We start from the raw sequence: 12,977 nt of genomic DNA on the forward strand, positions 1-12,977 counted from the left end.
AAAAATAAGGATTAAATTCGTAATAATTAATCATCAATCAATACTTGGATCAAAGACAAATAAGCATGGTAATAGGGAGAATTTTTTTTTTTTTTTTAAATCCGGTATTAAACATATGCTAAATTCTTAAAAATGCCATATTTATGTCCATGTAAATAAATAAATTAAAATTCCTTTAATTCGGTGAATCTATTAGCATTTATGTATGCATTTGATATAATTACATTTTAAATGTTTTTCATATAATTTTATATTTATTATTTATTTGTTTAATGGTTTTCACAGGTAGAGGTGTAAATGAAACCCTTGAGATGTAGTAAATAATAATGCAATTTAAAAAAAATGAGTGTTCAAATGACTCTGATTACTCTCATTCGGCTAGTTTGTCGACTTCTCAGAGTTGAAAGTGTTTTATTGGCGGAGTTTGTTGATTCCTCTCAGACAGTATTGAAATGCGAGCGCTCGTCGAACTCGAATTTTCAATATTGTGCTATAAGTCATCTGGCATTGAAATGCATCAGAGGTGTGAATGCGTTTACAAGGTCTTCTGAACATGCCCCCTGCCAGCTGCAAGTTTATTCCCTCAACAGCCCTTTTCTCAGGTGTGATCAGAGAAAAAAAAAGAAGAAACATTTACTCATTTACATTACTGCTTTTACGTGTTTTACCGTAATCTATCATTTGCACAGAACTGACTTACAAAGCACATCTTAGATTTATTTTTAGAGGTTAAAAACTAACAAAGCATGTGGTGTAAAACACGGTCCGGCTCACATTTGCTTGCTTGTTCAAACTATTACAAACAACCTCAGACTGTGTTGGTGTCCATTTTATATATATTATGAATATGATGATTGACTTTAAAGTCTGGCCTAGAACAACACATGCCATAAGAAGGTAGCTGAACAATAAAATCACATTTCCATTAACACCAAATTGAATCCTATTGTTCTCCTTTCTTCCTTTTAGCATGTGCTCTATCTTGTTTCGCACGCATTCTTTATTTTACGCGCGCGAGCTCCTTATATAATCATAAATAATAAAATAACGCATAAAAATAAACCACCAGCCTATAAATCAGGCAGGCCGATGTCGGGTGAAGTGAATTTCCTTTGAAGCGGATCACCTGGACCGCGCTGTAAGCTCACAATTATCCATTTGGGAACAACCAAAACAAAAGCGGTTTCAATGAAGAAGCGAACACAAAGATTAGTCCGTCATCATCCAAAAAAGATCAAGGGAGGCTTTGGCAATATGACAACCTACAGAACATTTCCTGCAACAAGGCCGAGATTGGGACGCGCAGATCTAACGAATAGGAAGTCAGACTCTGGCATTCTCTTGAATTCGGAAGTGGCTGGATCTTTCTGAATATTCAAAGCTTTGGATAGCGCATCTGTCTTGCAGAGTATTAATTATTCACGTGGCGGATTCCAAGTGCAGCTCGCGCTACGGCGAGGGCCAAATTCATTTGTCTAGCGTGAAGCATAGACATAGTTGTGTTTAAATTGTCTTTGTTATTTATTAGAATTGCGCTGCTTGGAAGAATAAAGACGAAACGAATGAGCGATAGATTCCAGCAGTTATTCCTGGGAGAGCTGGAGAGGTCTACATCACACTTTTAACTTGTGAAAAACGGCTAAACCTTAAAGTGGGTCACACTTTGTGTGCGCAGCGGTTAAGTGGACTGAGGAGTGATTTAACTAAACAACAAAGGATCATTAGTCAAAGCGGCTTAATGACAGGATAGAATGCATTAAAAAAAGATAAATATGTCAGATCAAGGCATTCTGCACGAAACCGAGGCCTAAAAAAATAATAAAAACAGTGTGTCCTCTGTGCATCGGTGTAATGAAATTTAGCAACACTGCGCAACTTCTGTGTCCCTGAAGCTTAATAAAGCAGGCAAAAAAAGGTCACGCACAGTTGTTCAAAGGCTTTACAAGACCTTTTAAAGCTTGACAGAGTAACTTCACAGTTCTGGAAGTAAAGCCCAGTGTACCACATTAGTGTCAGAACACCTCCGACACACCCAGCTTCCTCCCTGCTTCCGCTTTCATCTCTGACACAAACGTATAGATGGAGGGAGTCACAGCATCTGTGTCCTATTGAATCTGAAGGTGATGGAGAGACCTAATTGGCTGATGGATATCTGATGGGCTTTCTGAGTCCAGCGTGTGAAGAGAAAGAACTCCATCAGTGTCTTATGCAATGGATTCAAAGGATTATCTGCAAACAAAATTAAAGCAAAAAATAATGGACCTGTTTTTGCGATGCATAACACAAATGTAAACAATTTTGTAAAAATGTTTGCGCTTTTTTGTTCCTTAATAATTTTCACCATTATTTTGTGTTTTTAAATAGTTCCTAATATTTGTAATGCTTATAATTTTAAATAAAAGAATTATAAATGTAAGCTTTTAATATTTATAGATTTTAAAATGCATATTTTGTAATTTGTTGGCATAATAAATGCGAAATTAATATATAATTTTTAAGATACAGATTTTTTATAACACAGCTATGTCATTAATATTCAGTCTCTATTAAGCTTTGCTGTTTTTAAATCACTTATTAGCAATGTAGAACAAAAACTGCTGATTCTACAACAACATTTACGTAGAATTGCCACTTGAATGTGCAAAAGTTAATGTAAAAGTGATGAACTAAAGTACCATTTGTACCATTGGCCCATAGATGGTAACGATTTTGCATTAAATCACTGATATTAATAGAGTCTTTATTTTTAGTGCTCATTAGAAAGTCTGTGGCTACGAGAACATTTCTAAAATACAAAAAGTTCCAAGAGGCTCAACCGGCAGCATCATTCATGAGTTGAAAAAACAAAAAGAATAATTCCATCAAGGTCAATAAGACATTGGATAAGCTGAGAAAAAGAAAAAAGAAAAGAAAAAATTGCAGAAGACTATAAAAACACTAAACAAGCATGGCCTTCTTGCCCTGGACACCTCACTTAACAGCACTCTTGAACAGGAATATCATAAAAAGCAGATCTAGTTGAATTTGGATATACCTGTGGAGTGTGCTTTAATTAGCAGTGAGGCCAAACTGAAACTTCTGAAGTTTTGGGGCATTTCAGCAGAGAATGTCGTACTTTCAGTGTACAGACTAAAGCTTGATAATCAGAGGACTCTTGCAGTAGAACAACGATCCTAAGTATCCATCCAAATCTACCAAAACATTGCATTTGTGGGTTAAATAATTGTGCACGCTCTCAGAGTGCACTGTCACTGGGGCAATCTTTCTAAAAGCTACAAATATGAACCATTTAGGTACTAATCTACATTGAACCCTTTATAGATAAACAAGGTACAAAAGTACTTTTGTACATGCTGTATATGAAGTCAGTCTGAGTTTGTAGTTTTACTTTTGAACTAACACAACTTTACAGTCTCATAATCACTCAAATATATATGAATAAACTTCTTGGTATAGTTCACTGACGCCTCAGTTGAAGTGTTGTTTTCATTAAATTTGGTGTAGAACAGCGTTTTATTCACTGATCAATTTAATCCAACACTTCAGATTCTCATGACCTTAAAAAACTTTTGATACAAAGCCTTATTAATATCAGACTTCATTTTCTAAAATTCTCTAAATATGCAAAATAATAGTACTTGTTAAAGGAACGTGCAATTTCTTTTTAAAAAAAAACAACAGGCTCATTTTGGACTCCCCTGGAGTTTTAGTTTTAGAATCCATTCAGTTGGTCTCTGGATCTCTTTTAGCTTAGCATAGATCACTGAATCTGATTAGACCAGTAGCATCTTTCTTAAAAATTATGTAATAACATCCAGCGTAATAATCAAGGAACTTCACTGCCATACCATGGTTGCAGCAGGCGCAAGGATATTAAGCAATGCCTGAAAATAGTCCCAGCATTTTCAGTCAATGCGTAATATCCATGCGCCTGCTGCCTCCATAGTAAGGCAGGAAAATACACAAAAATCTTGGTACATGACGTAACTGCAGTCAAGTTTTAAATAGGAAAAATATCGAAACTCTTCAGTCATTTTGTGTGTGTGATGATAATGACGGTCTCTAAAATGGTAAAACTAAACTGTTTAACTCTAGAGGAGTTGAAAAATGAGCCGTGCTCCTTTAGGTTTAAGTATTGGGTAGGATTACGGATGTAGAATAAGTTTGTGAAGAATAAGGCATAGATATGTGCTTAATTAGCATTAATAATAATTATAATAACAGCATTAATAATAGCATTAACATATCTATCTATCTATCTATCTGCTCAGCAATGGTCAGTCAATCCCAGGTTTCAAACCGCCGGTAGGTCGCTGTAGGGTCATGTCGTGTCGGACTCTGAAGGTGACAGAGAGGGTGTGTGGGGGAATCAAAGCCTTGATGTTGCTTTGAGGGTGTGTACGCATTCCTAATTTGTCCCCCGTCACACGTCGACTGCATGGAACCGTTTAGAAGCCGACTGAAGTGCAGGATGCGGCATGTGTGATGTTGGATAGGTGTGTGGGTGGGAACAGGAGTGTGTGTGGGGGGTGAGGAGCGTTTGAAGGTCAGCGGGGGGGTACGTCGTGGTCGATGGGTCTGAGAAGGTGACGCTGCCTTGGCAACCAAAGTTGATAATTGCTCTGTCAGTGCGGTGCAAATCCTGGCCCGCGCATAGAAGGCATTAGCATGGCCCGCGACTAGGCTGCGCAGCGTGGCGCTAATGATGATATTTCCCCTCTTGCTCTACGTTCCCCGTCCAACGTCATAAACACTCGGTACGGCTCCCTTGCCACTAGCTGCTAACATATGTTTTTATTTTCATGACTGCATCAATTTCCATGGCTCGGTGAACTCGGCGCTCCTTAATTATTCCACAGTCGTTTTTGCAGAGTGGAGTTTAATAGATTTTAAAGAGCCGGGCTGTCAGAGCTTGTCACAATAGAGTAGATGTCTCAAACCGGAGAGAGTAATCGGTTTGGGAACAGCAGGTTTCTTTGGCACTTCGGCGGAGGCCGGACTGTGCTGGCGATGCGATTTACATTAGGCTAAACGCAAAATGAACTAAATTGGATGCCGTAAGTGATTTGATTGCTGTAATTACACCGTGACGCCTTCAATCTTCGCAATGAGGCAATAAAGCGTTGAAATGTCTGAAGTGTTGATGGGCAAAATTTGCGTTGTCAGTCAGAGAATTACTCGGCACTGGATGTGGGCCAGATAACCTTGTTTACATCAACTGTTTAATAAAATACAATGAAGTAGTGTCACCCACCGTTCCCGAACAGAAGCCTTGTCCTCACAATGCTCAATTATATAAAAACAGTATCTCCGATTACAGTAAACACTACCTTTGCTTCCAGCTTGGGTCATCTAAGGGCACTTTACTGTTTTAAAACAGAGAAGCTTTGTTCGGGAAAGCAGACAACACTGAAACGAGCCATATTCTTCAGTTTGAATTGACGTAGTCTCAGGTGTATTCTCTTACACCATCTCACCCCTGTGTATAAACACACACACACACATACACACACTCAGATTAGCAGAGTTTTCTGAGAAGTGTGCTGGAGGTGTAATGTGTGTGTCCCTCCAGCTAGCTGAAACCAGCTTGAACTCAATGGACTAGTCTAGTCCCCCCTCCCGGGCACTTTATGGGCTGGTCTGATCCATTCCCCTGTCTAACACCTCCTTAGAGCCTGCGTTTCCTTTGTTCTGTCAATACACAAACAACCATTCACATATGGCCACTCTGTAATCAGTGAAATACTAGCCTCTGGGCTTTCAGCAACAGAGAGAGAGAGAGAGAGAGAGACAGAGACAGAGAGGGAGAGAGAGTTAGAGAGAGAGAGAAAACCATCCATGACCAATCAACTCTTAAAATACCTGTCTGGCTTTCGGTTGCAGATGTTTTCTGAGGAAGACGCAGATGAAAAGATCACTTTCCTGAGAGATTCACGATTTTAAGGGAATAGCTAATTATTTACTTTGTTCAAACCTGCATGAACTTCTTTCTTTTTTGGAAAAGAAAACAGAAAAAGTTTGTAGTCCACATGTAGTCCACTGTTGATTTCTATACCCTGTAAAAACTGTTGTAATTTTAACCAGTAAAATACTGTAAAATGCTATGGTAAAAATAATTGAGTTCTAACAGTACGTTCAGAATCGGAACAGTTTAAAATCTAATGGCACACACTGTAAAGTGTCACAAAATTATAAACTTTATTTTAAAGAAATAGAATAACCAGTCAAAAAATAACAAAAGAACTACAATTGCATGACAATTGGAATTATGTATATAGAACCAATTGTACATTTATTACAAAATGTGCATAAATATAGAGTACACAAAGAAAGACAGAGAGACATAATTGATAACATTATTCACAATGCTTCATGGAAGTGGATGGGCACTATAGATTTATTTTGGTGGTATTTGCTTGACATAATTAATAATTCTCTGATTTGTTTATTTGTCTTTGGAGAATCGGCGGTGGGATCACATTAGTGAACTTTCAGTGAAATACTGACCATCGGTCCATCCTCATTGTCACAGAGTCAGATGCATGAAGTCATTTTTAAACCAAGCATCTTTCTGTCGGTCAGGGGGCCAAATTCGCCCATTCACGCAAAACTCCCAACTGCAAATGTTACTATTGATAAGATTGGATTTTGTCTGCACGATTTCACAGAGCAAAGGTAAATGTGACTAAACCTCAATGTAGTTTTCCACCAGGAAAGCTGTTTAATAATTATTCAAAACTAAATTCAAATAATATGGGCTGATGGCAATCAAGTCTGCCATAACGGTTTGTAAGTTACTGTTAAAAATCTATTCCTCCTTGAAGAAAATGAATAAGATTTTGATTTCTAGAACCAGACTGTTGAGCTCTATAACCTGTGAACTGGACCAGACTTTACGTTAAGCCAAAAGCCAGGCTGCATGGGACTAAATAAAGCCTTGGATTCTACAGAAATGATTAGATTCAAGCTTCTACTTCAACTCAAGTTCATTTTAATGGTCTATATAATGTTTTTTCAGTTAAAAAGTGTGCTAAAGGGGAAGGCCTTGACGGTAAGTACACTATTACAAACAACCACCCTTCTCTCTCCAAGGCATGAGACTTAATGTGGTAATTAGGGATCACAGTCTGCCTCCTCTGGATTCATTTCACAGCAACATTATTTCAGTAATACATTCACAGATTTGACTCTATCGCACGTTTGGTTTTCTTTTCTCGAAAAGTACCGAGGAAATTTAATAGAGAAGACAGGGTGAACAGGGTCATGAATTGACATGTCAGAACGTGTGCTAATCGCTAAGCTCCAACAAGAGTTTTGCATTTAGTAAATACTGTACATTTAGTAAATCAAGCTCAAATTCTCTTCCTCAACAAAAGGTGATCCATACCAGGTGTTTATGCGTGACCTCACTCCCGCTTCGAGCCTACAATGATTATTTTGTCTGATTCACATTTCTGCGCTCTTCTCGTTTCACTGCTCGTAAGTCTCAGGTTGTCGGGATCAACCTGGCCAAGTTGTAACGATAGATAGAGGCCGTCGCAACGTAACAAAAAGCCTGCAAATCACATGCCGTGTCACGCACCATTTAGCAGCAAATGGGTTCAATTCATCTTGATAAGAGTCTCCAGAACTCAGTCGAGAAGGAAAAAAAACCCCAAACCTTATCCCATCATTCTCAGAGAGCTACAGGTGCCCCATGTGACCCGGGGCCGAGCGCGTTTGAAGTGCAGAACCGCAAAAACCACTGGGACCGCAATCTGCACAAATATCACTCATTTTATTTCACTCAGGAGATGCTTAGGGGTGACAAATGGCCCTTTTTAGCTTCACTGTTTCAAAAGCTAGCCAACGTATCTGGAAAATGCTAAAATTGTTCGCTGGGAGAATGTCAAAAGCTAAAGGGGTCTTTGTAGATAAATATATGGTCTTTTTGCCCGCTTTTTTGAGAAGTGAATGAATCCAAATAACTCTCTAAAAGTCTGATAGATAATTAGCATAACAATATTCCAGTACTTCCACAAAGAAACAGCTACCACAAAATTGGGATAATATGATTAAAAAACTGATCTGGCATAACGTGTAGGTTTAGTTCCTTTACATGAATCTAAGTTTATTGAGAGAAAATGTTCTAATATAAATTATATGAATATAAATACATACATGTAATTATTATACACATAAACACAAAACCCACACACATATTATGTACATTTTATTTTGGATTCGATTAATTGCAGCCCAGCATTAATTATAAACAACAACAAAAAAAGATTATTTATTATCTGATTATCTCATACTATATAACTGAAACTGGTAACTGAAAGCTTGTTTAAAGAATCCAAAGTGTTCTTCTATGGCATCACAGCAAAAACCCCTTTATTTTTAAGTGTGTACAGTGATGCTGGTTCTTTCAAAGGGCCTGAAACACTTTCACACCCACCCCGGGACATCAAGCCACCCTTATTATTAAATGCTGTGCTTGGATTGGCCCGTCAGTAGATCAAGATTGAGGAACAGTCCTTTGGCTGTTAACAAAAACCCATGATTCATAAACTTTTACAGGAGTAACCACTGAGAAACCACAAACTAACCACACAGCAGCTTCTAAGAAACCACTGACAAGCTATTAAAACCTGAAATGAAATCCCTTCCAAACTGGCCCTTGTCTCTAATGCATCTCAGCGCTCAGAGCCCAGGGTTTTTGTGGGTAGAGGAATGCAACTCACATCTCTGCCATAGCCAGCCGAGAAGGTAATGCACTCGCATGTTGGCACATGTTAAGGGAAGCGCACCTTGTCTCTTATTAATAAAGCTTGGCCTCCTCTCTCAAAACTGGCAGCTCGGTCTTCACCACTTCATGAATCACGAGGCGCACATTGCAACCGTCCTACACAGACACCTCCAAGATGTGATGATATAAAATGTTATATTACGCAAACGTTCACAATAAACACACAATTGAGTAAATGCGCTGCTTTGAGCGAGATAGAAGCAGTGGTTTAGGTGCCATTCTAACAGATTAGAACAGGATCGAAAGCTCGGCGCAGCATAAAAAACAGAAATCTGACAATGACAATGATGGCTTCCTCTCGGTCTAATCTAAACATACCAGCATGATCACTTATTTTCCCCTCGGGCTATCGTATTGTTCCACTTCCATTCTGAAAGCTCTCCACAAATAGTTGAAATGCTTCTTTGCTTTTTTTGGGCTGTATCTAGACAGTGTGTTAACATGTCGTTTTTGATGTACCTGACCTCTTACAGCGTAATGCACACAGAGCAGCTCTGAAAGAAAAGAGAAACAGCATGTAAACGAACACTTAGGCACGTTTGCAATAATACCGCATACATGGGAGACTTTTTTCAGAAACGTACTGTACATACAATACAAATATTCGCTTACCCCCAGAGTGACGCACTGAATCCAACCTTGTTCGGTTGCTGGGAAATCGAGGCCACGTTCGCCGCCGACCCTGCTTCAGTGCAGATTCCAGTGTGATATTGCAGAATAATTAGTCCCTCCATCTCATACTTCAGGCATTCTTTTTTTCCATCGATGGGGAAAGGATTATGCAATGTGTTCCTCCAGAGGCCCATGCTACCTGAGAGAAAGTTCACGCCAGCACAGGCGTAGCCGGAGACTGTGGGAAAGCGAACAGCTCCACAAGCACGCAATGTTAATGAAACAGTTAAGAGCTTAGTTTGCTTCTAATGAACCAATGGAACAGATGCAACATATGTTGCGGAGATGATAAATTAGGTTAGACTTTTCTGGTCAGCAAAAAAGAATGAACTGTAACATGCTGTACGGTATTGTTGTACTGCGTTTGTCCCCAAAAACCTTGTGAAAACCAAAAGCTGCCAGAAACCTAGAAGTCCAAAGAGTCCAAAAACTTGATTCTTCTTCTCACATGAGGCGGTTTTCAACTTGTACAAAAAACGTAGGTTTATTCTGGTTTGATTGTCCAAAAACAATGGTTAAATCCTTATTAGGTCTTACTAATATGCATGAGACCTTTGTTTGTTACATCAAAGGTCAAGGCCAACTGAAATCTATGGTTTTATTGCAAATTCACCCACTTCTTGGTTGAATCTTGTCATGCAGCATTTGCTTCATCCTAAAAAACTATCCAAAAAAAGGAAATCCAACAAACAATACATTTGATATGGCTTCCTGAGTAAATCAGTATTTACTTTGACAGTTTTTCCACTTACTAACTAAAATCTTTACGTGTATTTGGCAGATGCTTTCATCCAAATCAACTTACATTGCACTAAAGGAAAACATTTGATCGGTTCATGCATTTATTGAGAACAAAACCCATGACTTTGGTTTCAAGTTGGCACTTTTAGTGCCATGCTCTACTCTTTAAGCTAAAGGAATGGTGCAGGAATAACCATATTAATATAACAATAAGTCATAGGCAACAATGGCATTCAGCATCATTGATATCAAACGTGGCATGACCTGGAAGCAGAAGAGTACCAGTGAATAACTACTTCATTTTTGGTCTGTACTTCACGTCATGTGCGTGCGGATAAATTGCCGTATAGAATAGCGCTTGACCCGTGTTCTGATGAATGCTGGTGTCCAGATCCAACTCAATCACTCAATATCACAGCTCTAAGGACCCAAACAAGACTGCCAAACTCATGACAGCTGAAACTGATGCTACGTCAAACATTTAATCAGCCTTGATCCAACCAGTTTTTGCCCGGAGGGTTCCCGATAAACATGCCAAGTTGCCATTCCTTCACTCTCCCACAGTCAATGTTTACAAATCTGTCTCCTCTGCACTTCAGCAGTCTGTTTTATCACCGTGAGCATGAATTCTTTGTTTTACCTGGCCCAGGTATATCAGACAGGTCCTTCCATACAGAGAACTAACTTACTGCGAGATTAGGCTCTGTTCCAAAACCTAGTAAACCGTCTACTGTCTACATGGACAGCAGCCTTTTAAGGGAGCATGATAACTTAACTGGAAAAACCTGTGCATGCAAAAACTCGCATTACAAAAATAGCCCTCCTGATGCAAAATGTATTATCTTTATAGAGATTACTTTTAAATTGTGTCCTAATAAGTGTAAAACTCCTTTTTGCATATAATCCCCAAATACTGTGCAATATAGTTATTTTCTGTAGACTGATTTATTTTGGTTACATTTGATACTGAGTTAAATATATTTAAAATTGACATAATTTAGCTGCTATCCTGGGCTTAGCGTATAGCATTACCCAATTACCCAAATATATATAATTTGGTCAAAATAAATAATTTTAGAAGGAAAGATATTTGATCTTTGCACCTTAAACACACCAGAAAATAGATAAAACATAAAACATAACTTGGATTACTGAGTTTTAACATTAATTGTTGTTTATTTGCACTGAAAAAAAGTATTTTTTATTAACTGTATACATATATTTAATTTTATTTTAAATAATCATTTTCAAAATGTTCAAATTATTACATTTATTCAGGTATAATGCAAATATATACCAGCGATATTCAGTTGGTTAAATTTATATGGAACTGAAACATTTTATTTATTTTATTTATTGGCGTTGTCACAAACTTATCTATTCTGCAGCGATACATAAATCTTGTTCAGGACTGAAAATGCAACATATTAGGTTTCTTAATTTATGTTGATATATAATCCAAATGGATAGCAAATGAATATGCAGTTCACATACACAAATCTTCCTATGTGTAATGATGCCTACAAAAGCAGTTTGCTAGGTTCTGGAAGAGATGGGAGCCCATTGAGTAAGGGACTAAACTGGTTCCACTGCACCTGTAACCATAAAAGAAATATGCGTATGTGCAACCATAAACATTTCAAACAGCAGCACACTACATTGAATTTCACATGACTCATTATGTTGCATGCTTAGTTCAGTTACCATCTCAGAAGCTAATACTGATATTTAGCAATTTTTAATCCAATTTTGTGCAAAAATTTTCTTATTTTTGGCAGTCTGATCAAATAATGAGTCAAGGAGGAGACATTAAAGATGATGGCCGACATCGCTTCCAGTTCATTCATCACAATAGATGGAAGGTCAATTTGAGCGCATTTCATTGTGACAATTTTCCCATGCAGCTCTGCTTGTATATTGCACATCAGAGTATTACATGCATACAAAAAATCTGCATGACGTGTAGAGTTCTCATACCACAACATTTCATTTCAATTCATTTTCTTACCTGTATGGAGAAGCATCTAACTATGCGCTAATTTTATTAAAAGGTGGCACCAGCGGCAGTCAACGCCTAAATAAATAACTATGAAACCACAGAACAAAACACTTCATATTTATTTTCATAAGAATTAGGTGGAGTGAACTAAATATATAATTTAGTCCCAATAAAGTCCCAACCTTATATATAACTTTCACGCATATGCTATAATGCTACGATTTATGTAAAAACTGAGAAATTATAGGATTTTGGGAGAATTATAGGAGTGGGGGTGAATTCTAAAAACCCACTCATAAACATGCACCTGAAAAGATGCAATTTTTTTAAGGAAATCTGCATTTGAAGTCCATTGAGCCTAAAATATAATCTCAAGGGCCTTTGAAATTTTGGATAGGCCTATAGTGAAAAAGTAGAGTAGGATTTACTTGGGGGCAAAATCTAGGAAGAAATAGTTTTACGATTTCAAAGCAGAACTTTTGTGTCTAAATGGTTTAATTAAAAAAAACCTTTAACAACTGAGGAACCTTTCTGTTTCACAAAAGGTTGTTTGTGGCTAAAGACAGTTCTTCACGTTATAAAAAGGTAAGAGAGAGATGGTTTCTTTAAAGCACCTTTAAAGGTATAGTCCTTTGTGGAACAAAAAATGGATCTTCTATGACATTGCTGTTAGGAATCTTTTAAGCAACTTTATTTTTAAAAGTGTAGAAAGCGTTTCATCTATGTCCTAGAACAGTCTAAGATCATGGGTCATGAAAAAGGGTTTGATAAATC

Source organism: Puntigrus tetrazona, chromosome 14 (genome assembly GCF_018831695.1).
Source record: "Puntigrus tetrazona isolate hp1 chromosome 14, ASM1883169v1, whole genome shotgun sequence".
Classification (NCBI taxonomy): domain Eukaryota; kingdom Metazoa; phylum Chordata; class Actinopteri; order Cypriniformes; family Cyprinidae; genus Puntigrus; species Puntigrus tetrazona.